We start from the raw sequence: 26024 nt of genomic DNA on the forward strand, positions 1-26024 counted from the left end.
TGTTGCTATAAATTTCCTCCTAACCTTAGCTACTTCCTCCCTAACTTGATACATTGTGTTTTCATATAATTCAATTTCAAGTATTTTTAATATCCTTGTGACTTCCTCTTTGATCTGTGGGTTTTTAGAAGTGTGCTGTTTAGTCTCCAAATATTTGAGGAGTTTTTCAGATATGTTCCTGTTATTAATGTCCAGTTGAATTTCATTATGATCATATAATATCTCTACATGATTTCATTTTTAAAAAATTGATTCAGGTCTGTTTGTTGGCCTGAACATGGTTTATCTAGGTGAATGTTTTGTACGCACTTGAAAAGAATGTGTATTCTACCTTCTTGGGTATAATGTCACTTCAGAAGTTGGTTGATAGTGATGTTTAGTTCTTTTATATCCTACTTGTTTTCTGTATACATTTTTAAAAAATCAATTACTGAGAGAGGAGTGTTAAAGTCTCCAAGTATAATTGTAGATTTACTTAATTCTCCTTTTAGTTCTAGGAGTTTTTGAATACTGTATTTTGGGTCTGTGTTGTCATATGCATACACATTTAGGAGTGTTACGTTAGTGAATTTACCTTTCCATCGTTATGGAATTACTCTCTTTAACCCTGCTAATATTCCTTGTTCTGAAATCTACTTGTTATGATATTAAGAGAGCAATTTCAGTTTTCTTTTGATTGGTGCTTGCATGTTTATCCTTTTTTTCCTTTTATTTTTACCTATCTCTGTCTTTATATTTAAAGTGGACTTTCTACAGACAGTATATAATTGGGTCTTGCTTTTTCATCCAATCTGATATGATAATCTTTAATTGGCATGTTTGACCATTTACATTTAATGTAATTATTGGTATAGTTGGACTAAAATCTGCCATCTAGATGTCTCATTTGTTTTATCTCTTCTTTGTTCCTATATCCTCTTTTTCTACCTGCTGTTGTATTAACTAAGAGTTTTTATTATTTCTTTTTATCTCCGCTGTCAGCTTCATGTTTATACTTCTTTAAAAAATTTTTTTTAGTGTTTGCTGTAGTTCAACATACATCCTTAATCACAGTTACCTTCAAATAATATTATACCACTTAGTGTATAGTATAAAAATCTTAGAACATTATATTGCAAGTTCTTCCTTCCCGACTTTCATATTATTGTCACACATTTTTCTTCTATGTATCCTATAAACTCATGGTACATTACTATTATTTTAACTTTAAACAATTATCTTTCAGAGTAATTTTTTAAAAATGTCTTATGTTAACCTTCATTTTAACCATTTCTAGAGATCTTAGTTTATCTAGACTCAGCTTCTTTCCAGTATATTCCTTCTGCCTAAAGAACTTTTTCTGACAGTTCTTGAAGGATACTCTGTGAGTAATGAATTCTCTGAGATTTTCCTTTATTTTTAAAAGTTTTTATTTATCTTTTACTTTCTGAGTGGTATTTTCATGGGTTGATAGTTTTTTTTTTCTTTCTGTACTTTTCAGATGTCATTTTGATGTTTTCTGGCTTGCATTGTTTCAGATGAGAAGTGTGCTTGAATGCTTACCTTTCTTCCTCTATATGTAATATGTTTCTCCCTCTCCATCTGACTGCCTTTAAGGCTTTCTCTTTATGTTTGATTTTTTTTTCTAACAGTTTGAATATGATGTGTCCAGGTGGGTTTTATTGTTTTTATTTGGTATTTATACTGCTTGGAATTCTCTGAGCCTCTTGGATCTGTGGGTTTGATGTATCTCATTATTCTTGGAAACTTCTTGGGCATTATTTCTTCAGATATTTCTTCTGCATCATTCTCGATTTCTTCTTTTTCTAGGATTCCAGTTACATATATGGTAGACCATTTGATACTATCTTATAACTCTTTGATGCTTTGTTCTTCCCCACCTCCCTTTATTTGTGTGTGTATTCAAGTTTGTATCATTTCTGTTGACCTATCTTTAAGATCACTAATTTTGTTTCTTCAGTTGTGTTGAGTCTGCTTATGAGCCTGCTGAAGCATCTTATCTTTCATCCATAGAAACAGAAAGTAGATTGGTGGTTGCATAGAGCCAGGAGAACTTGAGGGGTTATGGGCAGTGACTGCAAATGGATACAGCGTTTCTTTAGGGGTGATAAAAATGTTCTAAAATGCATTGAAGTGATAGGTGCACAATTCTGTGAATGTACTAAAAACATTGACTTGAATACTTTAAATGGATGAATTATATGGTATGTGAATTATATCTCAATAAAGCTGTTACTAAAAAGAAACTATGCTTTACATTCAAAGGCTACATTGATACAAATCTGGCAGGAATCAGGAAGGGATAAGACATTTTACTGATGGTTCTGAAGGACAGAACAAAACATAATTCTGAAGGATGTTACTATAACTGAAGCTGGTAGAAAGGTAGAGATTATATCTGTTTTTTTTTTTCTGTTTTGTATATCCAATTCTAAGTATTGAAAACTGGCCCTCCTAAGTATTCTTAACTAGTTCATATCTTTATCCTTCATATATTTTGTTAATTCCTATAGATAAAATGTGATTTGTGGTTATTAGTCTTACAGATTAAAAGTTCCAAGTCCTCTTCTTGCTTTTCTAGTGTTCAAGCTCCACTCTATTGTGTATCATAGGGTATCTGACCCACTAACTGCTGGTGTTATCTGGTATTGTTACTGTTGGACTTTAATGACCTCAGAGTTTCTGTATTACCTCCTTCTGTTACAAAACAACATACAAGTAGGGCCTGTGGTGAATTCTCCAAATCAAGAATTTTAGGACTGTATCTCTCTAGGGGGTTCACTAAGAAATCCACAAGAATCATGTAATGGTCTAACAGATGCTCCTTCTCTGCAGAGAAGACACACATGCCCCTGGGGTATTGCATGTTTCCAGCCACTTAAAAGTCTGATAAGTGATCCTTGATATTTCTAATATGGAATAATTCCCAAAATATATTAAGTGAGAAAAGCAAGGTTCAAGACAGTCTGGGTAATAAGCTATCATTTGTTTTAAGGAAAAAAATGGGGATAAAAACATATATGTATTTTTATAATATATCCCTAGAAGACATTGATGACATGGCAGACTCTGTGGAAAGGAAGTTGGAGCTGGGCACCTAGGAGCAGGCAAGAGTGAAAGACCTTTTACTGCATACCTTTTGAATTTACATTTTGAATCATATAAATGTATTGGCTATTCAGAGAGAAATACAAGTTTGATTAAACACAAAGTTCTTCTACCCAGAAGTAAACACACACACCTATGGTCAATTTATGCATGACAAAGGAGATAAGAATATACAATGGGAGAAAAGTCAGCCTCTTCAATAAGTGATGCTGGGAAAACTGGACAGCTACATGTAAAAGAGCGCAATTAGAACATTTCCTCACACCATATGCAAAAATAAACTCGAGAGAGGTGTGAAGATGGCGGAGTAGAGAGACAGCTCACCCTCTCCCACAAATACACCAAGAATTACATCTATAAACCCACTGAATCACACAGAACACCTACTGCACTCTGGCAGAGTGTCTCGTGCTTTGAAATACAGGAGGATTCTCGCAAAATCCAGTAAGGGGGGGAAAAAGGAAAAAAAAAAAGGAAAAAGAAAAACTTACTGCAGGACCCGTCCTGCAGAGAGAGTGGCATAGGAAGAAAGGCACCCTCACGCTGAGACACCCCTTCTCCAGGTAGGAAGTCAGCAGGGACAGAAGCAGAGCTTCCGAGGCTCCAAGGAGAAAGTGGCAGCCGCTTGGCAGACAGAACTAAAGGAAACTGGCACAGGGGTCCTTGCGGTTCCCAGCCCTAGATGCAAGCCGGCAGGGACAAGCCAGGACTGGCTGCTAGAGATCAGTGAGGAGCCCGGGCAGAGAGCTGGGGCCCACTGCACAAAGGCAGCCTCAGGGGACTGGAGGGCAGCATGAGCTCTGTCTGGGGGTGTATGCAGAACAGAATAGTCTGAGACCACCCCCCATAAAAAAGCACTACTGCTCATTTGTGGAGGGGAGGGGCACAATGCAACCACGCCATAGCCTCTCTCTCTGGCTCCATTTTTGGTGTGTTCTTGCGAGAAGAGAGGTGGGGCTTGGTGATAGCCAAGTTCTCTACTGGCGGTGGGGCTGAAAGCTGAATCCACACCTAATGGCCCTGAAGCGTCACAGGCGGAACAGAGATCTGTTTACAGCCCCAGGCAGAGAGGGTGGATTTGCTCCTCGGTTACCTTTGTGGATCCGCACCTCTGGGACTAACAGACAGTGAGCAGAGTTCTGACGGGGGCAAATATGGGTATTTACAACAGGCTGGCATACCAGCCTGTACCTTACTGTATGTGGAGGCAGGGCTGGGGTCTGTGCTGACCTTGTGGCACACAACAGATTCAGGTGCATGACTCCACGCTCATTACAGCATGTCTTAGTGCCTGACATTGGTGAATCTGCACTGGTGGTTCCTGGGGCCCAGAACCTGGGGGGCACTGGAGCAGGTGGCTGACATTCCCACAGCTAAGGTAGGGAGAAAGGCAGTGTCAGCAAAGATTACTTTCTAAGCCCACGTAACAAGTGACAGACAACACCACAGAGGACACCTCCCAGTGGACATCTTATGCAGAGGTACACTCAGCGACTCTTCTTCCCAGCTGAAGCTCTCCAACCCTGCCTACCACATACCACAGCTCAGAAGTGGGTCTAGAAGCCTCTATTTCAGCAACAGGAGAGCAGACTTGGTCCCTGTCAAGGCTGTGACTACTACAGAACAAAAAAAGGAGGCCCTGCTCAACAACAACAACCAGAGCAAGCTCTGATCCCCACAACACCAACCACACCTCCAATCAAAGGGATAACAGCCAACACACATGGAAGAAAGACATGGCAACCATCCATACTAAGAACAGCCCTTGCAAAAACTATTAGATGAACACAGTCTACACAGGAACCCTCCTACATTAAATAAAAACAAACAAAAAATAAAACAGCCCTTCAAGACCATAGTAGATAACTGATACTCCTAAATCCACAGAGCCAGAGAAATGTAAGTAAAATGAAGAAGCAGAGGAACCATCCCAATTAAAACAAGAGAAGTCCTCTGAAAGAGTGAACAATGAGATAGACCTCGACAGTCTACTAGATCATGACTTCAAAAAGGGGGTGATAAAAGCACTGAAGGAAATAAGAGAGTCTATGAATAGAGACAGAGAATACTATGAAAAAGAAATAGAAACTATAAAGAGAAGCCAATTAGAAACAGAAAACTCAATGGCTGAGATAAGAGCTGAGCTTAAGACAGTCAAAAGCAGACCAGATAATGCAGAGGGATAAATAAGTAACTTAGAAGACAGGATAACAGAAGTCACCCAGTTAAAACAGCAGACAGAAAAGCAAGTAAAAACCAATGAAATCAATATAAGGGACCTATGGGATAATATAAAGTGTGCCAACCTAAACATAATAGGGGTCCCAGAAGGAGAAGAAAGAGAAAAGGGGATTGAAAGGTATTTGAAGAAATTACAACTGAAAACTTTCCAAACCTAAAGAAGGAAACAGATATCCAAGTACAGGAAGCACAGAGGGTCCCAATCAAGAAGAACCCAAACAGACCTACACCAAGACATTTTATAATTAAGATGGCCAAAGTTAAAGAAATGATTCTAAAGGCAGCAAGAGAAAAACACAGAGTTAGTTACAAGGGAACCCCCATAATACTTTCAGCTGGTTTCTCCACACAAACACTGCTGGCTAGAAGGGAGTGGCAAGATATTCAAAGTCCTGAATGAGAAAAAGCTGCAACCTAGGATACTCTATCTGGCAAGACTATCCTTTAGAGTAGGAGAGATAAAGAATTTCACAGACAAGCAAAAACTGAAAGAGTTCAGCAATACTAAACCTTTGCTAAAAGGAATATTGAAAGGTCTACTCTAAATAGAAAAGAAGCAGGAAGCTATAGAAACAAGAAAACCATAATTGGAAATGAGAGAACTACAATGAGTTGCAAGAGAATAAACATGAAGATATTAAAAAAAAAAAAAGACATCAAAATCATAAAAGGTGGTAGAGGGGAGCAAGAAAATAATAGATTTTTTCTCTCTCTCTTTTTTTCATTCTTCTTAGGAAGTGTTTGAGCCTACGTGACTACAGATATAATTAACAAGAAGTTTATACTGTATAGCACAGGGAACTACATTCAATGTCTTGTAGTAACTAACTTATGGTGAAAAAGAATATGAAAACGAATATATGTATGTTCATGTATGACTGAAGCATTATGCTGTACACCAGAAACTGATACAACATTGTAAAGCTGACTATACTTTAAATTAATATATATATATATATATATATGTTAAAAACTCAACTGAGCAGATTAAAAAACAAACTCAAAATGGATAAAATACCTAAATGTAAGACATGAAACCATAAAACTCCTAGAAGGGAACATAAACAGAACATTCTTTGACATAAATTGTAGCAATATTTTGGGGGACCTGTCTCCTAATGCAAAAGAAATAAAAGCAAAAACAAACAATTGGGACCTAACTAAATTCAAAAGCCTTTGCATAGCAAAGGAAACCATCAACAAAATGAAAAGACAATCTACTAGGAAATATTTGCAAATGATGCGACTGACAAGGGGTTAATATCCAAAATATAGAAACAGCTCAAACAACTCAATATAATAAAAACAACAACAACAACAACAAATAATCCAATCAAGAAATAGGCAGAAGACTTGAATAGATATTTTTCCAGAGAAGACATACTGATGGCTAATAGGCATACCAAAAGATGCTTAACATTGCTAATTATTAGAGAAATGCAAATCAAAACAACAGTGAGATATCACCTCATGCCTGTCAGGATGGTTATCACCAAAAAGTCTACAAATAACAAATGTTGGTGAGGATATGGAGGAAAGGGAACCCTTGTACACTGTTGGTGGGAATGTAAATTGGTATAGCCACTATGGAAAACAGTATGGAGGTTCCTCAAAAAATTAAAAATAGAACTATCATATGATCCAGTAATTCCACTCCTGGGTATATGTCTGAAAAAAATGAAAACACCAATTTGTAAAGATACATCCACTGTAATGTTCATAGCAGCACTATTTACATTAGCCAAGATATGGAAGTAACCCAGTGTCCATCAACAGATGAATGCATAAAGATGTGGAATATTACTGAGCCATAAAAAGAATGAAATTCTGCCATTTGCAACAATGTGGATGGACCATGAAACTATTATGTTTAGTGAAATAAGTCAGACAGAGAAGAACAAATATGATATGTTATCACTTACATGTGGAATCTGAAAATTAAAAAGAATGTATATAGCAAAACAGAAATAGACTCACCAATATACAAAAACAAACTAGTGGATACCAGTGTAGAGGGAAGAGAGGAGAGGCAAAATAGGGGTATGGAATTAAGAGATACAAAGTACCATGTATAAAATAGATAATCAACAAGGATATATTGTATAGCATAGGGAAGTATAGCCATTATTTTGTAACACCGTTAAATGGAGCATAATCTATAAAACTACTAAATCACTGTGCTATACACCTCAGACTAATATAATACTGTAAATCAACTATACTTCAATTGAAAAAAATCCTTCTAGGATGGTTAATCTGACTTAAGACTTAGATTGGCCTCTGATAATATACACTTTGCTCCCATTTCTCTTCACTTAGGTCTTCCCCCTCATGCCCTCCACTTCTGATCATTTGCCTGCACCAGACATGTTGCCCCCTTCCCCTCCCTCTCAGTGTCTCATAGACAGAGGTGAGGAAGCATTTCTAAAATATCTCTGGTGACCGCCATGTTTATCCCCAAACCTTCTAGACTGGTAGTTCTTAAACTTGAGCTTGCATCAGACTCACCAGGAGGGCTCGTTAAAACACACATGGCTCAGAGTTTCTCTTCAGCAGATCTTGTTTCAGCAAGTTCCCAGGTGTTGCTAGTTGGGGACCACACTTTGAGAACCAGTGCTGTAGACTAGTTTCTCTTGTGATGTGTTGATATGCTGTTTTGGTTTCCCAGCTGTGTCCTCATTTAAACATATGAAGAAATAAAAAACAGGAGAGATTGGTCCCATTCCATGGGCATGCCTGTAGCTCACCATCATCCAGCTCTTTCATCAGCCAACAGTACTCAGGGCTCCAAACCCTCATAAGGTGATATGCATGTCACCACCTGCAGGACTGACACATCAGAAGCCTGGCATCCCCTTTATCTGTACTCCCAGAGCAGCTACTCTTGCAGTCATTGCTGTCAACTCCCTGTGAAGACTTAACTGGTACTTAATGCAATAGAAGAGTCATGCCAGTTACTGATTCCCCTTCCAGTGTTTCTCAACAGGGGCACTATTAGCATTTTAGATGAGATAATTCTTTATACTGAGTATTCGGTTTAATATAGTATATCATTGTCCTTGCCCTCTTTTCTCATCTACAGTCATTATGGCAATTAATAACCCTGCCGCACTTCCCGGTGTTCCTCCCCTCGAACATTCCCCCTCCCTCCTTCCCTGCAGAATGGATGGTGAGGTGCCCTGACAACCACCGTGTCTTGTATTAAGCTACCAGACCCTTGCCCAAACCACATTGCCATAGCTCCTTGCAAAAATCTCATCATGTTTTAATATTTTCCTTGCTTTCATTAGATGTTGATATTAAAAAAGGGGCCAGGTGGTGAGCATTCCTTTCCGAAAACCCTAAGAGTGAGATCGTCCATGGGATTGTTCAGTCTCCTCTGTGTAGAGATTAGCACTGGAGGGTCCTGCTTCCTGATGAAGTATCTTTGCATCCTCATACTGCAGGGAGAATTATGTACCCAGTTTTTTGTTTTTTGGTTTTTGGTTTTTTTTTTACCGTGAGTGTCATGGAACTCAGGGATAGATGTGTTGCTTGATAAGTTTGGAGAATTAGTTTAGAAAACCATTTGTATTACCAGCTTTTATAGTTTTAATTTTTAAGTAATCAGCTTAATTTTATATTTTCTTGTGAGTAACTTTGGGTCCTTTTAGAAACAATCCTTGGTACAGCTGAGCTGTGAAAAGATTAGAGCCGGAAGTAGCCTAATCCGCTGGACAAAAGAATGGACATAGTGGGGCCTGCTGGGCTCCTGGGGGCACAGGGTAGGATGTGGGCCTGAGGCACAGGAGGAGCAGCAGGTGAGGAGGCGCCCCCTGCTGGCCGTCAGTGGAAGAGTAGCCGGTGAGGACGAGGTGCCGTGTGTGCTCAAGCTGGAGGTGGAATCGGGGCAAGGAGCTAAGAGCCACAGGCCCCTGAGCCCTTAAACAAAGGTGGGGATTCCTTGAGGAGAGGGGCAGCAGATGGACTGAGCCTACTGGGTTGAGAGAAGTTCTGCTGGGACTGATGGGTTGAGCCCACGAGAGATGCAGAGACCGTTACTTATAGGAACACCATCCTGCTCCAGCTCCCACCTGGTCCTGTGGCCGCATGGATTACCAGGAGCAACTGGGTTCAGATGGGGCCAGCACTCTTGGGATCAGCTTCTGCCGAAGCTCCCTGTCCAGGTGGAAAAGAACATGTAGCCACGGGACTGACTGAGTGAGGATTCCAGCCCATCCCACCTCTCCTCTGAGGGCCCAGTCACTCCCATTTCCTCTTCAAAGTGTGGGGGACCACCACCCTAGATGGAGCGTCCACCTCTAGCTCTCCTGTGTGACTGAAGGCATGCATAAGGACCTTTCTGTCTGCAAGTCTCTCTATTGAAATTCTGTTGCGAGAGCTTGACTTTCTTTGGGTTTACAAAGAATCCTTTCCTGGAAGGACAGCACATTATCAGAGATAACTCATTTGTACATTGAGATAATGGAGTTACTACTTAACATAAGTATTTGTTTCCCTTTTAAGAAGTATATGAGGTTTGCTGCTGGAGGGAAACAGGTTTCTGATGGCAGGGCGAGGGGTGAACTTCAGGAGCCTGGCCAAGGCTGAGGGGTGGGACCTGTGGGCTGGCTGCCTGGGTGTGGGTTCTTGGGGCGGGAGGTGGGATATGGGCTGGGTCCTGGGACAGTTGTGGGTGGGGACTCACTCATTCCTGAGGACAGGCTTATCCCAGGCGTGGGTACTTTCTTCCTGTCCTGTCAGCAACTCCTTCCTCTGGTCATGTCACCGAAGCCAGGCCCTTGACTGCCCAGGAGCCAGCTCCCTCCAGAGGCCCCAACATCTTCCTGAGTACCCTGCCCCAGGGCCTTCCTCCCTCAGCCTGCCAGGGCCTCTCAGCAGCTCCACCCTCCTGGATTCTCTAGCATCTGTCTTCTGTGGAGGAAGGAGGCACCTTGTTCTGGTTCTCCTCCTAACTATTGTTCCCTGAACTCTAAACCTGTAACCCCCACACTCGGTCATAAAGGCAACTATTGTCCCTGGGACATTTCCACCAGCCTCTCTGAGGGATGTGCTCCTCCCGCCGCTCCTGCTCTGTGAGTTGGTCCCTGACTCGGCTTTCCTGTCCTCCTTCCCTCCAGGCACCCGCCAGGTGGCTGCCAAATCGGCCACCCCTGCTGCAGTTCAGAACAGCTCCAGGAGCGTCCCAGCTGAGGGCACCCCACAGGGAGGCAGACCTCCAGGTCATCTTTCCTTGTCCTCCCAGCCCAGTTGCCACAACAAACAGCAGAGGAGACATTGGTGAGTGGGCAGAGTTTAAACTATGCTGCTGACCCTCCCCCCTCAGTCCATCCGAGGAGCTGCCAGGAGGGAACTGTGCGTCTTCCTGGGTGGCTGGGAGGGACCAGTGCCCCCAAGGTGAGGTGACACCTGGCCAGGTGCCTGGGCAGGTGGGGGTGAAGTCAGCATGCTTTAGCATGATCTGTTGACCTTGGCTTGGCTGGTCAGGATTCTAGAACTGGTGAAGTCAGTGGGAGCCACTGATAGAGCCAGCGAGAAAACAAGCTTGATTTACCTCCTGCTGGGTGCTCTGGCCTCTGCTAGAAACTGTTCACACTGCTAACCATGGCGCTCTGTCTTCCAAACTGCCCCGGACTTTCTCCTCTGCTGCTCCAGGAGGCTGCTCTGGTTTTGATTTCCCTTTGACTCTGTGGTTCCTTGGCAAGCAGCCATCATCGGGATCTGAGCACAGGTAGAACTCTGTGTTAATGTGAGCCCAGCTGTTCCAGGTCCTGACCAAGAACACCCATCCACGTGCACAGACGTGGTCATCTTCACTCTGTTCGGTGAGAAGTCCCACCTGAGAATAACAGAGTGAGTCTGTTTAAATGGTGCCTTCTTTGGGCAGCTATACAATGGCGAATAATATTTCAAATAATATTATTTGAAATAGATTTGAAATAGTATGTCAAACATGTGGGTGATCTTTTGGGATTTCATATGTGTGATTTGGGGGTATCCATTGCTTTCTGCAGCTTTAGCCAGTGAGGGAGATGGATTTTCCTTTGGCACCATGCTGACCCTCATGGTTATAGCTCTGCAGGGAACCTCAGCCAGCGTCAGCCTGAGGGCAGTCTGTTCACTGTCAGCGCAAAGGAGGCTGATGGGGCCACAGCCACTTCCGGTGAAGCAAAGAAAGTGAGAAGGAAGAAGACGGGAAAGAGGAATTAGTGAAGGGAACTGTGGCCTGTGATTTTATAGCACTGACTCTGTCCCTCCGTGGTTCTAAAGCTGCTTTGAACTATGACCCCATCACTGCAGTGAGTGAGTGATCTCTTAGACTACTTGGAAAGACAAAACTAAGTATGTAAGTGCTCCTCTTTTGATAAGAAAATAAATCCTGTAACTTTAAAAGGAATTTTAAAAAATGACTGTGAAATTGGACTCTAATGTGGCTGATAAAGGACAAAAGTAGTGGTGTCCTACCCCTGCCTGGAAGAAAATCCAGAACCTGTGGCTGAGATGGGAGGCATTATTTTAGGACTCAGGGGAGGCTGGATCAAAGCAAACACTCTGTATGTCTGAGCATGGCTCCTGTAAAAGGCAAAGCCCTGAAGCCATGATGTGGCGAAGCAGCAGAAGCAGACAATCAAAGGATGGAAAAATGAATGTGAGTCTCTTTATTTTAAAGGCAGGTGTACCTCGGCTAAAATCAAGCTGAAGGCAGAGCCTTGGTGCTAAGGAGTGGGCTATTCAGGAAGCCCTTTCTGTGTAGTTACCATCTTGAGGCTCATGACAGGGAGGTTTGCAATGAGGAAAAGAGGACAAACTTCTGTTGTAAAACCTATAGCGGACAGGACTGCAGAAATCATCTAGTACTCTTTTCCCTGCTGGGTGAGGAAATGGGGCCTCACGAGCACAGCCATGAATCCGGTATGTACAGAGACCATCCAGAACTCAGTGCCCTTCTCTGGGGTCCCCCAAAAATCTGAACCAGCGGGCCCCTGACAGATGATGCAGGGACCTTCAGCAAGCATAAACGTTTCTTGATAGACTTATTAAAAGGGCAAGAAATCTTGTAATTCTTACGAGCATTCTTTTATAGATACCTGTGGAAAATCTTGTATCTGAATTTCATGACCTTATTGAAGATGTCCATTCTGGTTTTGCTAAAATAACTTTTAACAATGAACTGTGATGCTTTATCACATCAAGTTGTGTTTACAGATGCTTCATTGTGATTCTTTTCTAATGAAAGCACATGTGTTTTAGAGAGCTTTATGTTGCTTGATATATAACTTGTAACTAAGTATGGGGCTTGATCATATTTCTTTAAAAGTTGGGCATTAGGGCCTTGATCAATATTGTAACCACCTCGTATACTATGTTTTTATGAGAGATTAAGTCCCCTTCCTGAGAAAAGAATGTAACCTATGTCAGTGTGGCTAACATTGATCTGATTAATGTATCAGACATGAAATCTGTTCATTCAACATACACTCCTGGAGTGATGAAAGAGGCAAAGTCCTGGCTTGGTGTAATTTTCATTCTAGTGAGAGAGGAAGACAGAAATGACTGATACTGATTTTAACTTGGAGAAAAATGAGCAGAGTTCATGAGATGGAGAGATTGGGGTGGAGGGTTATTTCATATAGGATCATCAAGTAGTCAAGGAAGGCCTCTTTGTGGAGGTAAAATGTAAGCAGAGAACAGAATGAAGTTACGGTGTGAGTCTTGAGAAATCTGGAGGAAGAGCTCTATTCAAGGCAGAGGAACTGGCTATTGCAAAGACCCTGAGGCAGGAATGAACTTGGTGTGGATGCAACAGCAAGTAGGCCAACAAGCGGAGAGTGGAGGGTGAGACACAGCGGAACAGCAGGGGATTTGGGACAATAGGCAGGGCTGGGTGAGGCAGGGCCTTACAGGTCGTGGTGAGGAGTTGGGTTTTATTCTGTGTGTAATGGAGGGTGCTGAGTAGGGGAGTATCATGATCTGACTGCTGTGTGGAGAACTGACTATAGGGAGACTTGCATGGAGCTAGGGAGGCAGTTAAGAGACTGTCGTGGTGGTCTGAGAGTGAGATGCTGGTGGCTTGGAGGTGGGAGGAGTGATCTGATTGGTTCTCATAGAACCAGTGAGAGTTGCTGATGGATTGGAATGGAATGTGAGAGTGAGTGAGTGAGTGGTGACTCCTAGGCCTGAGCGTTTGGATGGATGATGGAGTCTTTTGCCTGGGCAGGAAATGCTGCAGGAGGAGCACACTTGGTGGGAGACAATGGAGAAATCTTGTTATATCTTGTTAGATAAACCAGTGGAGATGTGGCATGGGCAGTTGTAAAACTGCAGGTTAGTGAAGAGGCCGGGATAGGGAATGTATTTGGGAACCTCTGGCCTCTAGAGGGTATATAAAACCATGGGACTAGAGTTGATCCCCTCGGGAGTGAGCACACCCATCATGTAGAGACCAGGAAGAGGAAGTAGGAGGAAAAAGAGGAGAGTGCAGGATCCAAGAAACCAAGAGAAGAAAGTCTTTCCAGAAGGAGGGGTGATTAACGGTGCCAACACAGCTGGGAGCATTCAAATGTTATCAACTGGGAATAGTGTCCTCTTGATGATTTCCTGGTTCCTTACAAGCTCCTGGGCTTTGTCTTCCCTCGTTGGACTGGGAACTCACTGAAGCCAGGGATTATTTCAGTGTTGTTCTGCTTGTACTTGGAGCCTCTCAAAGTGTCACTTAATTGCGTACTAGCAAAGCTTTGCTATGTGGATGTTGAGGCCTGAGGGGACACTTCCGTGTAGCAACTACTTTTGGGGTTGTCCGGCACTGGGGCTCTGGGGACAGTGTTGATGAGGAAGGGGCAGGACTAGTCCCACTCTAGGCAAAGAGGCTAGTAATAGCCCAGCTCCGAGTAAGAAGAATTGGGTGGCATAGGAGAGGACAGATGGGAGGAGCAGGAAGGAAACACAAAGTATCAGATTCTTGACTTAGGAAACTATCAGCCCCTTAAATGTAGTCATATAGCTCAAAGCTGAGGAAGAGGGCACTGAAGTGTCAGGATGAGCTCTTTGAATGGCCATAGGTTGATGTAGCAGTTGGATAAACTCGTTATGCTTGCCGCACGACAGACCAATGAAGCAGGAGACAAGGTGTTAGGGCAAGGAATAGTGACTTTATTCGGAAAGCCAGCAGACTGAGAGAATGGCAGACTAATGTCTTGGAGAACCATCCTGCTTCAGGCAGAATACAAGCTCCTTTTATACAAAAAAAAAAAAACCAAAAACCAAAAAAAAAAAAAACCAGGGGAGTGGGTGTGGTTGGTTGTTGCAAACTTCCTGCTGTAGGAATTGTATGTTCTTGCAGCCGTCCATGTGGGTCAGGCCATGGTGTCCCTGTAAACCTCCAACTAAACAAAGGTTATTCTCTATTTTGCAACTTGCTATCTCTACATAAGCGCACGAGTGCTAACATCCTTAAAGGTCAGAGCCCAGAGAATAGGCTCTCCTGTATATTCCAGGCCAAAGGCAACACTGTTTCACAAAAGGTGCAGAGCTAGCAAGACTAAGCCTAGAAAACAGGGCACAATAGTTAAAACTAAAGGAACAGATCCAATATAGAGTCAGATTTGTTCTCCTCTATTACAGATTCTCTCCCTTCCATCTCTGTTGTGGCTGAAGAAGGATAGATGGAGGAGCCTCTCATGGCTTTTCTTGGTGGTACCAGACTCAGAACTGCCAGTTCAAGTCCTGACAAAGAGCAGAGTTCCAATGGCCCCTGTGTGTGGGGAAGCATTCTATGGGCAGTGCGTCAACACAGTCAGGGCCACTTTCATTGACTAGGTTCCACTGATCTGCATCTGTGGAGGATACCAGGTATGAAGGTCTAGCCATCTCTGACTGGGGGCAGTGTCCATGATGGAACAGACTCAAAAGTCCCTAAGGGCTGGACACACTAGGAGTTAATCTGTGCAGGGAGAGAAATGAAGTTTCCGGCAATTGGGAGTCTGAGACAAGATTTGCATCCTGTCCTGTCTCCTACACAGACATAGTGAAACCAGAGGACCCGTGGGATCATAGGAAAGGGTAGGGGCACTGTGAGAACTTGAAAGAGATGGGAGGCCATCCCAATGAGGCAGGACCAGAAGTTGAGAGCCCTCTGCAACACAAGGGAGACTCTGGGTGTGGGATGAGCATTTAAGCTGGAAATAAGCCTGCCAGCCAAGGATCCATCCCCTGGTGTTATCCTGGGAACCTAATTACTAAACTTTCCTGGGTGATCCCTGATCATGGGGCCTAATTAAAGCCCAAGCATACTGCTGGAACTATGTTAAGATAAAAGCTGTTTTTGTTCATTTGATATCCATTAAAGCCATCACAGATTAATCATTCTCAAAAGAAAGAAAACTATGCCACAAAATTCTGCAAGTAACTTATGACCAGATGTTGAGGTCTTGGGATACCCAATCATGTTTTAAAATATTCTAAGAAATCTTTAGACAGTAAAATCTAAAAATAACCCCCCCAAATTAAAAAGATGAATAAGAGAAAAGCATTGTAATTCAAGAGATTTATTGGCTTATTTATTTGTAATTATTCTTAAAAAGAATCATATTATAATTTAATAACAGATGCTGAGGCCTGGATGTAGCCAGTTTCGTGGTGGAGAGCAAGGTAATTATAAAGTGCAAGAAAGTACCCAAGGGAGGAAGCGATGAAAATCACTGATAGCTTATCTGAATGGTCAGTGGGTTTGTGTGAGCTAGATTTTATCATGTGCATGAATCCTTGATCTGAACATAAGTGACAGTGGCAGAGGCAGGGGTAAAGCTCATGTCCCACTGATTCATTGTGCCCGAGGAAGATTTGTAACCACTGACAGCTTCCATATCAGTGGGCCTCCTAGTAAGCTGCCTGGGGTGAGTTGAAATTGCATTTCATAACGTTGCTCCTAACTGTGCTCCTGTCTTTCTAGTGCCAGAGATGAGTCTGGAGCACGTACATGGCAGTATTTGCATTTCCCTGCCCTGTTCACACAGCTGTCTTCTTGGATCTCGGCTTGCTCTGGGTTACAGTGTTAGTGGTTTTAACCAGATTTCCCAGCAGGACATGGATGTTCTTACCTCTTCTTCCCAACTATGCCAGCTGGTGTCTGCTGCTGTTCAGCTGTTTTACGTCCCATAGGTCACACATCTCGACCTTCTGGGGTAGGGGTTTAACATGAGAGGCCCTCCCACTGCTCTCAGTAAAGGGTGAGTGGAGAGCAAAGGGCATCCCAGGATGAGAGTAGAACTCGCGGGGCTCTTGGCCACAAAGCAAATGAAGATAGAAGCTTGTCAAGGATTGTGTACAATTCAAGGTATCTGATGCTATAGACAAGAGTCTAGCTTTAAAGGAGGGGCTACCTGGTCTGGTGGGAGAAGTGAGTAGAGTGGGAGGAGAGACTGTGGTCTGTGCATCTCAGACAAGGGCACTTGAAAGGAGGACCTTCAAGTTCAAAAGATGTCTCCCCTCAAAAAAAGGTTTGGAAGGACCTCAGATGAATGAAACTTTCAGTTAAAATCAAGAAGATGGAAATCAAAATGAATAAATAAGGTAATTAAATAAGGAAAAATTCTTCACTCAGAATTTCTAAAAAATGAGCTAATCTGGACAGAATGTGATAGAATCAATGACAATTTAAGATCTTTACTGTGGTGGTGGGGTGTTATTTTGCCACCATCTCTTCCCGAGAAGGTGGGGATACTTTGTCATTAATAACTAGGGAGGGTCTGAGATTTCACCAACTGGCAAGCTAACACGTTAGCTGCCAGTTTCATGAATGCTGGCAGACAGTGAGCTCTGTGGGTTAGGGATAGGACTTTATGATTCACAGCACTGGCAGTGACCAGAGTACCAGCATTTTCTCGCACTGGTTCTTTGAGCGCCAATCTCCATAGGTGACACAGAGGGCCAGGTGGCAGCTGCACACACAGTGGAGAGAAATCCTGAGCTGAGGGAATGCAAACCTTTTATAATGCACAGTACACATGCCTGCACTTTAGCTCCAAAGGGAGATACTATCTCTCTCTTCCAAGGTTACTGAAGATACAAATATTCTTGAAAAGATAGTCTGGAGCAAAAGCAGTCAGTGCCTCTGCTTGCAGGATATGCAGAAATGTGAGAGTCCCACGGAGAACGGCTCCTAACTGCTCCATCTGTACAAAGGGAAAGGAAGCTAGTGTGCATTACCAGGCACTGACCAGGAGACTTCTCGCTTCTTCCCTCATCAAAGCTCTGACGTGATACTGTAATTTTATCAGTAAGGAAGCTGGTTAGCAATGGAGTATCAGCTGCAGGATTTGTGTCTGTATTGCATACTTCTCAGATGCTAAGCATTGTGCTAAGAAATAGCTGAAATGTAACTAGCTGCTCATCGGGTGCTGGGCACAGCTCTAAGAGTTCTCTACAAACTGACTTATGCATTTTTCATAACTAAGATTATCAGGTGCTGCAGAGGAAACTGCAGAAGAGGCATGGTGAATGATGGTGCTGAGATTCAAACCTGTGGTTTAACGACTGTGCTCCTGTGTTCTTTCTTCAGTCCTCAGGGGCATGCCAAGGGGGTCCTGGTGACACTAGTGTGTGCCCAAAGGATATGGAAGGGTTTGGAAACCATGGCAGGTAGGAATAGTTGAAAGGGCCAAGTGTGTTCCCTCTGCAGAAGGATAAACGGTGATTGTCTTCAGATGCTTGTAAGCATGTCTTGTAGAAAGGTAGCGTTTATGTGACTCCAGGGCCCAGAAGTGGATCCAGTTAGGGGGAGGCATATCATGGCTCAGCAGACCCTGCTGAACTCAGTGATTGGAACTCCCTCCCCTGCCACCCCTTCCTGTCCCCTCTCTGAGAATTTTCCCTTGTCAGACATACCCAGAGAGGTTTCCTGCATGAGTGGGATTGGGGAGAGACCTAAACTGGGAACCCAGGCTGCCCTAAGGGGGCTGGAAGAGTTAGTCTCAGCTGTATCCCTAGTCCCGCAGCTCCCCACATTCTCCTGGAGGGACTCACCAGGAGCCTGGCTAAGTCCTGCCTCTACCCCTGATGGGTTTGGTTCCATCCCTGTAATCCCCAGCCTCATCACCTGACTAGGTCCTGGCAGTTGTCCACATACATCAGTCCCAAAGTTGCCCAGTTTCAAACAGAACAGGATTCCTTTACTGGGTGGAAGGTTGAGTCAGAAGATCTCCATGGTCTCTTGATTGTATCTGTGGTTCTGTGATTTACTCTTTCCTTGTCAAATAGCCCACGCTGTAAAAAGCAAGTCGGACCAGGTGATTGATGTCCAGCGCTGCTCTGTAAGGACCTGGCTGTGAACCTGTGGTCACACCCCTAGTCTTGGGGAGCTCCAGTCCTGAGTCGAGCAGACCCGGTCCACATGTAGTACAAGGAGGAATTTGGAGGAATTTGGGATGTTGGTGAGTAATAGGGGTGGTGGCAACTGGTTTAATGGCATCTGTTCCCCTCAGCCAGAAACATCTTCTATCAGAGGCTGGAGACACCCTCAACGTGATCTCAATTAGCCTGTGCATATTTTTTACAGAATTACATTCTCATCAAAGGGTTTTGGAGAGTGATGTTTATCCTAGTGTAAAGGGCATGATCAGGATCTGATCTCTGATCCTGAAATAATGTCTCTGCTATCCCAAATGTCAGGAGTAACTAAAAATACACTTAAAACTCTGAGGAATTCTTGGTTTATTGGACCCATCTCTTTTTTTCTATCAACCTCCCTCCAGAAAGCAAGAGAGTGAAAAAGTGAGCCAAAAAGCTTTAATTATCTAGTTTGCTGACATTACTGCATCTGCGCCACTGATACTAAGTCTGTACAGCATTGCATTTCAATAGCAGAGCTAAGAGCAACCTCTGCAAGCTTGGGCCTTTGTCCTGCTGCTTGTTGAGGCCAGTGTTCTGTTTTCTACCCCATTCCACAGGCTTCTTAAATTCCCAAACCCGCTGTGGCTCCGGAAATTATCTGTCTGTGGGATGTCCATACTTTCGGAAAGTCCCTGCACTTGTGTGCTTATCCTCAGTTCCACTCCTACAAATCATCGTGGCCATTTGTGGTTGAGTCCTGGCATGTACCCATCATCTGAGAAACCTGGATTTGGCAGGAGCATTTTGCCATGTTTCTATCACTGACATAAATGAAATCTGTCAGTTTCTATCATTGACATCATTGGAAAAGGAAGAGAAATTCTGGTTAGTTTTTTAATTTTTCTTCTTTCATACGCAAATTTACTTTTCCCTTTTATACCTAAGGGACTTTTTCTGGCCCATCAAATGTAACTTCAGTTTCAGTTTAGTTCTGTGGGCGGTGACCTTTCACCTGGTTTACTTTTGACACAGTCACCTATTAGCTGGTTTATTTAGCACCCAAATAATGCTATTGTTATTGCTACTACCAGGTCACATTTATTGGTGTGCTGAGGGCTTCTATCTTCATAGCCTCTTGAGGCAAGTACTGTTACTCTCCTGCCCACTTTACAAGTGAGGACACAGGCTGAGAGATGAAGGAATTTGCTGAAGGTCCCACAGCAGAGCTGGGAATTGGAAGCCAGGCAGCCCCAGAGCTGTTTGATTTCATGCCGTCTTCGTACTGCCCACAGGCGCTCTGCTGTGCACACAAGTGTTCCCACTGACCCTCCTGGGCGTGTCCATCCTCAGCAAGTGTTTAATGAGAAGGGACAGTGCAGGACACTGCCATGAAGACACAAAGATGTACAAACCCGAGCACGCTGCAGCTGTGGAGACAGAGTCCCCAGTCAGAGCTCATGCTGGGCTGAGCGGGGACACTGTTCAGGGTGGTCTCAGCCTAGTGATAGTGATGCTGTAAGCTAGAAATGCCTGGGGGCACTCCCCTGGGCCGTGCCACTCGTGGTGGCCCCCACAGGCATTTCCCCTGACGGGAGCTAGTGTTGTGGCTGGACTGACCCTTGTGGTTCTTATTGAGATTGCAAGACACACCTCAGTAACAACCATCAGGGAACTTAGAAAAGACAAGGTTTATTACTCAGAGGTCCTGGAGGGTGCAAGGCATCCTGGGGCCACACAACAAGGGGTGGGGAGTGGAAGGAGAGAGAGAGGGAGGAGAGCGAGTTGACCTGGGGTTTTGCTTTTATTGGAATCAAGGGTGGGGTGCCTAGGGCTTCGAGTGTTCACTCTTAAATTGGTGAATTTAAAGCATAAGAGCAAGAATAAAAGTGCAAGAAGGGAAAAGCAGTCAGTCAAATTGTCAGTTATCTAGGTCAACCAGAGCTCCCTCTCTCAAAAAAAGGGAACTTCATGGGTGTGGTGGCCTGGCTCTTTCTCTAGTCCTGTAGCTGGCAGTGTGTTTATTCCAAGTGGATGCCTTTGAAGTGGAGGCCTCAGTAATCAAAAGCTAAGTGTCAGGTACTTACCTTACAATTTTTTAAAAAAGCAAATTATCAGGTACTTAGCTGCAGGTGCCTTTGTATGATATATTCCCTGCTGTGTCTCCAGGATCTAGAATAGCACCTGGCAGGTAGTGAGCCTTCAAAACAATGTGATAAATGAAAGAGCTACTCATTAGACAAAGCCACGGACATTTTTACAAATAAAGAATACATTAAACTCCAAAAAGTGTGAGGGACAAAAACTGACATTAAGGACAGGCTTTTCAACTATATACAGTGAGTTGTGTGAAAAACTCCATGTCTTGTCCTCATTTTTGTATTTTATCATGGAAACTGTCCTGGATGGGGCTTGTGAACCAGTGCCATAAATCCTGCCAGGAGGGCCCTAGAGAAGGGGGACCTTAAGGACTCAGCTGGGTAGAAAATACTTGGAGGCCTCCGGGGCTGCCCCCGCTGGCAGGATTATTGAGGAGAGAGCAGAGGCCCCATGTTTTGGTTGAAAACAACAGTTGTTTTGAACTTCATGACCGCTTGGAGTTGGATCCTTCCCTCTCTTGCTCAATACTTGCCTCAATTCCCAAGTCTTGCCTAACCTGGTCAGATACCTATCTAAGTGCACATCCCTTCAAACTGTGTGGGAACCCCTGGACCTGGCCCATACCTGAGCCCTGGCGCCAGATCAAGGAGCTCAAGATCAAACTGGGGCTGAGGAAAGAGAGCAAAATATTGGGGAGCCATGAGGCACCCCCAGGTTGTACATTGACAGAAATTAAGAGGACTTAGATTCGAGAGCCATAAAAATTTCAAGCACTTTGACTCAGTAATCAAAATTCTTGAACTATCTTGAGGAAACATAATTTAGAGTGAAGGAAAAGTTATGTTTGTTAAATTGTGACTTGTGATGTTGTTTGTTTTAGTGAAATTGGAAGCAACCTAAATGGTAAGTAACAGGGGCATGATTGAGTAAATTATGGTTTATCCACTTGACAGAATATTACAAAATCATTAAAAATGAGACTTAGAACGAGTGTTCCATAACCAGGAGAAAGTTTGTGGTTTGGCTTGAACAAAAGTATGAAGATGAAGGCAATGATAATGTGTATGTATAATTTTGTTTTAAAAAGTACATATATAGAAAAATACTGGGAAATATATAGAAAATGATAGTATTTATGTTAGGAAAAAAGTCATTTGCAATCAGACTCTCAGCAAATATTGTTTATTTATGAACAATGACAAGAGAGGATGAAACAAGGGGACTGGGGTGAGTTTAAAGTTCATGTAAAAAGTCAGCAAGCAATGGAGAGGGTGTGGAGAAAAGGGAACCCTCCTACACTGTTGGTGGGAATGTAAATTGGTGCAGCCACTCTGGAGGACAGTATGGAGGTTCCTTAAAAAACTGAAAATAGACTTACCATATGATCCAGCAATCCCACTCCTGGGCATATATCCAGAAAAGACAAAAACTCTAATTAAAAAAGATGTAAGAACCAAAGTGTTCATAGCAGAACTATTTACAATAGCCAAGACATGGGAACAACTCAAGGGGCCATCAATAGACAATTGGTTTGAGAAGCTGTGGTATATATACACAATGGAATACTATTCAGCCATAAAAAGAATGAAATATTGCCACTTGTAGCAACATGGATGGACCTAGAGATTATCATACTGAGTGAAGTAAGTCAGACAGAGAAAGACAAATGTGTCACTTATATGTGAAATCTAAAAAATAATGCAAATGAATCTGTATACAAGACCAAAACAGACTCACAGACATAGAAAACACACTTATGGTTACCAAAGGGGAAAGGGAGAGGTGAGGGATAAATTAGCAGTATGAGATTAACAGTTACAAACTACAATACATAAAATAGATAAGCAACAAGGATTTACTGTATAGCATAAGGAACTGTATTCAATATCTTGAAATAATCTATAATGGAAAATAATCTGAAAAAAATATATAGCTAAATCACAAGCATCTCCTCACAGTTTCAGCTCAGAGGGGCTTCCATTCAACAGAGAAGCTAGAGAGGTATAGCTCACTCTGCACATGAACAGGTGGAGAAACGCTTCAGGGATGGCCGAAGTGAAGAGCTCTCTAGAGCTTTTGTAGATGTTTTGTCCTGTTGTTTGCGTACGGGGATAAGCTAGCTCTTTTTGGCTTTTCTTGGACTTAAGCAAGAAGTTATCTTCTGGCACTTAAATAGTATTTCATTCCTCTAGTTGAGATGCTGTGGGGAGCGTGGGGGAAAGTACTGCCTACCTAAGAGAGAGGAAGACTTGCCAGGAACCTGCAAAGATCAGGGGAGAGAGGACACCTGAGCAAGTATATGCTTGTGCCAAATTGCAGCTTCCCAGAACCTCACTTGGGCCTAGAACCAAGAGAGACAAAGCCACTGGGGGGATGGAACCCAGCCTCTACTAATAGGTGTGCAGGGGAGCAGAGTTCTTCGGTATAATGTCCTGAATTTCTCTCCATCAGACACCGGACCCTGGGAAGTCCCAGGAGACTGCTTTCTCTAAGAAAAATCCTGAATCGGGTAACCATAAAAAACCAGAGTGAGAATAAAACTGATTATTACATTAAGTGTGAATGATAAATTATTCATTAGCATAACTAGAAGTACATTATTCATTTAATATATTTGGTGTAGATAAGCACATTCAGTACTTTTTTGGCCTGATCCACCACACCTGGAAAGACCTAGCTGGTTGGCCACTATGCCCACCGGCAGGATGCTTCCCTACATTGTCCAGAAGAAAATGTTCTAACAACTAGGATGGCCATTTCAAAGCTTTGCAGTGATGGTGAACAACATACTTCTCTTCAGAGGTCTGTACCAGTCTTGTTACTGTGGGGAAGAGAGAACACTTAACACGCAGTAAATGCTGGGCCCATGTTCCCCTCTAGGCTGAACACTGAGAAATGAATCGCTGACTTGTGTTGGCTGAGTGTCCCAAGCAGGGTGCAGAACTGTTGGGTTCAGGAGTGGAAGAACATGAAGGGGTGAAAGGCCTGTGGACAGGCCAGTGCCCCACTAGCTGTTTCATTTCCAATCCCACTTTCCTGGCCCCTGTGGTTATATTCTCTCTCTTTTTTAAAAAATATATTTTTATTGAAGTATAGTCAGTTTACAGTGTTGTGTCAGTTTCTGGTGTACAGCACAATGCTTCAGTCATACATGAATATACATATGTTCGTTTTCATATTCTTTTTAACTGTAAGTTTCCACAAGATATTGAATACAGTCCCCTGTGCTATACAGTATAAACTTGTTTATCTATTTTATACATAATTACATTCTCTTTTGTTGATCTGGCTTCTCCAATAGGATTCTAAGTCCCCTGTCTTCAAGTTCTGTTCCCCTGACCAGGTGAACCCAGCTGACACTTGGGCAACCCTTGATCTTCATGCTGGCCCCCTCTTTCCAAGAAAGGATTGGAGGGGCAGGTGCTCTCCCACCCCCACGCCTCATGGGGCCAGTTGAGCTGACACCTCTGAGCACGGTCCTCTGTCTAGAGGGTCATTCACGCTTGCCTGAGTTCCTGCTGATGCACCGTCAGTTTTCTCTATGCCCTTTCCTCTGGATTCCCAGGGGTCACCACTTTCTTTCTCAAAAGCCCCTCTCTGGAGCAGGCTTGGGGACGGGAGAAGAGAAGAAACACATCTTCTCATCAGTATCAGTAGCCTCATCAGTATCTTCAGTGATACCTGAGGATGAAGTGAGGTAGACCTGATTGAGGGAAAAAGTCATTAATGGAGAAAATGCCTCACTCTCTATTCTCACCTGTTGTTGCTGGTGGTAAGAACTAGATGTTCTCAGCAACATCCCTAATGCCTTGCTGAGACAGGGAACCAGAGGGCGTCCTTTGGGAGGAAGGGAGGGAGGCAGGCCAGCCGTGGTGCAGAAGGGCCTCAAGCCGCAGACCAGCGTGAGGGTCACGTGAGGACAGCCGAGGGTCTGCCTGGACGCCAGGCCAGTGCTGCCGCAGGCACCACAGCTGGCACACAAGTGGGTTTTCTTGCCAACTCAAGGAGCACAAAGGGGAAGGTGAGAGGTGGTGGCCTGCCAGCCCCCAGCGAGAGTCCTGGAGCCTGGAGCCTGGAGCCTGTGCAAGCAGCTCCCCAGTCAGTAGCTCCCTGGGGAGCTGGGACAGGCTTAGAACATCAGGCAGGGGTTGTCTGAACTTCCAGTAGCTCAGCTTTAAAGAGCCACAGCTGGAGGAGGGACCCAGAACCTGCAGACCTGCGTGCTCAGGGTAGCTGCAACAGTATGGGTGGGAGCGGAGGAACTGGGCTGGGCAGGGGAGGAAGGAGGCAGGAGGCCCTGAGCTGCGTTCATCTGCTCTCAAGTCGGCCTCTTCCCTAGCAGCCTAAGGGTTCCTAATGTCCAGCGGCCTCCTCAGGGCCAAAGTGAGGAGTGCTGGCCCTTCATGTCTGCTCCCTGAGTCTCAGCTTCTCTAACTTCTCTCTTTGCCCTCTAATGTTCTGATACTTTCCTCCCAGTGCACGAATCCCCGTAGGATCGGGACTTGGAGCTGGGTGTGGTTCCCGCTGAGTCCCATCACCTCAATTGGCACCACAGGGGCTTGAGCCTTTGTTGCGTGCCTGGAGGCAACACTCATGTCCTCATTTTGTGCCTGACCTTCACTCCAGTCCCGTCATCTGTCCTTGCATAGCTCCACAGTTGCTCCAGCTAGGTGGGGGACACATAGTTCTGCTACTGGGCTGTCAGAAATGAAGCAGAGAGACCTGAGCATGGAGGCACTGGGCCAACCCAAGCCTGAAACTTTAGCCCAGAGAGGCCCAGGCTAAGCAAACACCAGCTCCAGACCTGAGGACACCCTGTCCACCTGTGGCAGTGGGGGCTTCACCCAGAGAGTGGCCACTTCGTGAGGAAGGAGAAGCAGGGGAGGGGTGGGGGTGGGAGTGCAGTCAGGGTGTGAGAGAGGAGGCCACGGGAGCAGATGGAGACCGTGGGCAGAGTGAGGTCCAGACGAGGGGTGTGTCCTTCCTCTTCCCGCAGCGCTTGTCGTCCACTGGGAGGATACAGTGTCCACCACGCTGTTTAACCTCTCAACTTATTTGTGCCCATCGTGACAATGGAGGTGCCCAGTGAGCATACAGTGGTGGATGTGTGACACACTGAGTGTTCTGACCCTTCAGCCAGTGTTCTTCCTACTCTGCTGGGAGCACAGTCTTGATAAACCTGGCTTGCTCAGCCCAGGTGATCAATAGGGATACCACCGAAGATGGAAATGTTCTAAGTAGTCACAACGGAG

The 26024-nt window shown here is 44.1% G+C and overlaps 1 protein-coding gene across 5 annotated transcripts in view; it reads left to right on the forward strand.

Annotated features, from left to right (window-relative positions):
- The window catches only part of MYLK (myosin light chain kinase), a 247068-nt gene that overhangs the window by 36625 nt on the left and 184419 nt on the right, over positions 1-26024 (forward strand). For 2 of the 5 annotated variants that reach the window (XM_072964017.1, XM_072964020.1), the window contains exon 2: positions 10470-10629. The exons of the other annotated variants lie outside the window; for them this stretch is intronic. The gene's annotated coding sequence lies outside the window, so the exon portion shown is untranslated. The remainder of the gene's footprint in view (positions 1-10469; positions 10630-26024) is intronic. 5 annotated transcript variants of the gene reach the window in all.

Source organism: Vicugna pacos, chromosome 1, assembly GCF_048564905.1.
Source record: "Vicugna pacos chromosome 1, VicPac4, whole genome shotgun sequence".
Taxonomy (NCBI): Eukaryota; Metazoa; Chordata; class Mammalia; order Artiodactyla; family Camelidae; genus Vicugna; species Vicugna pacos.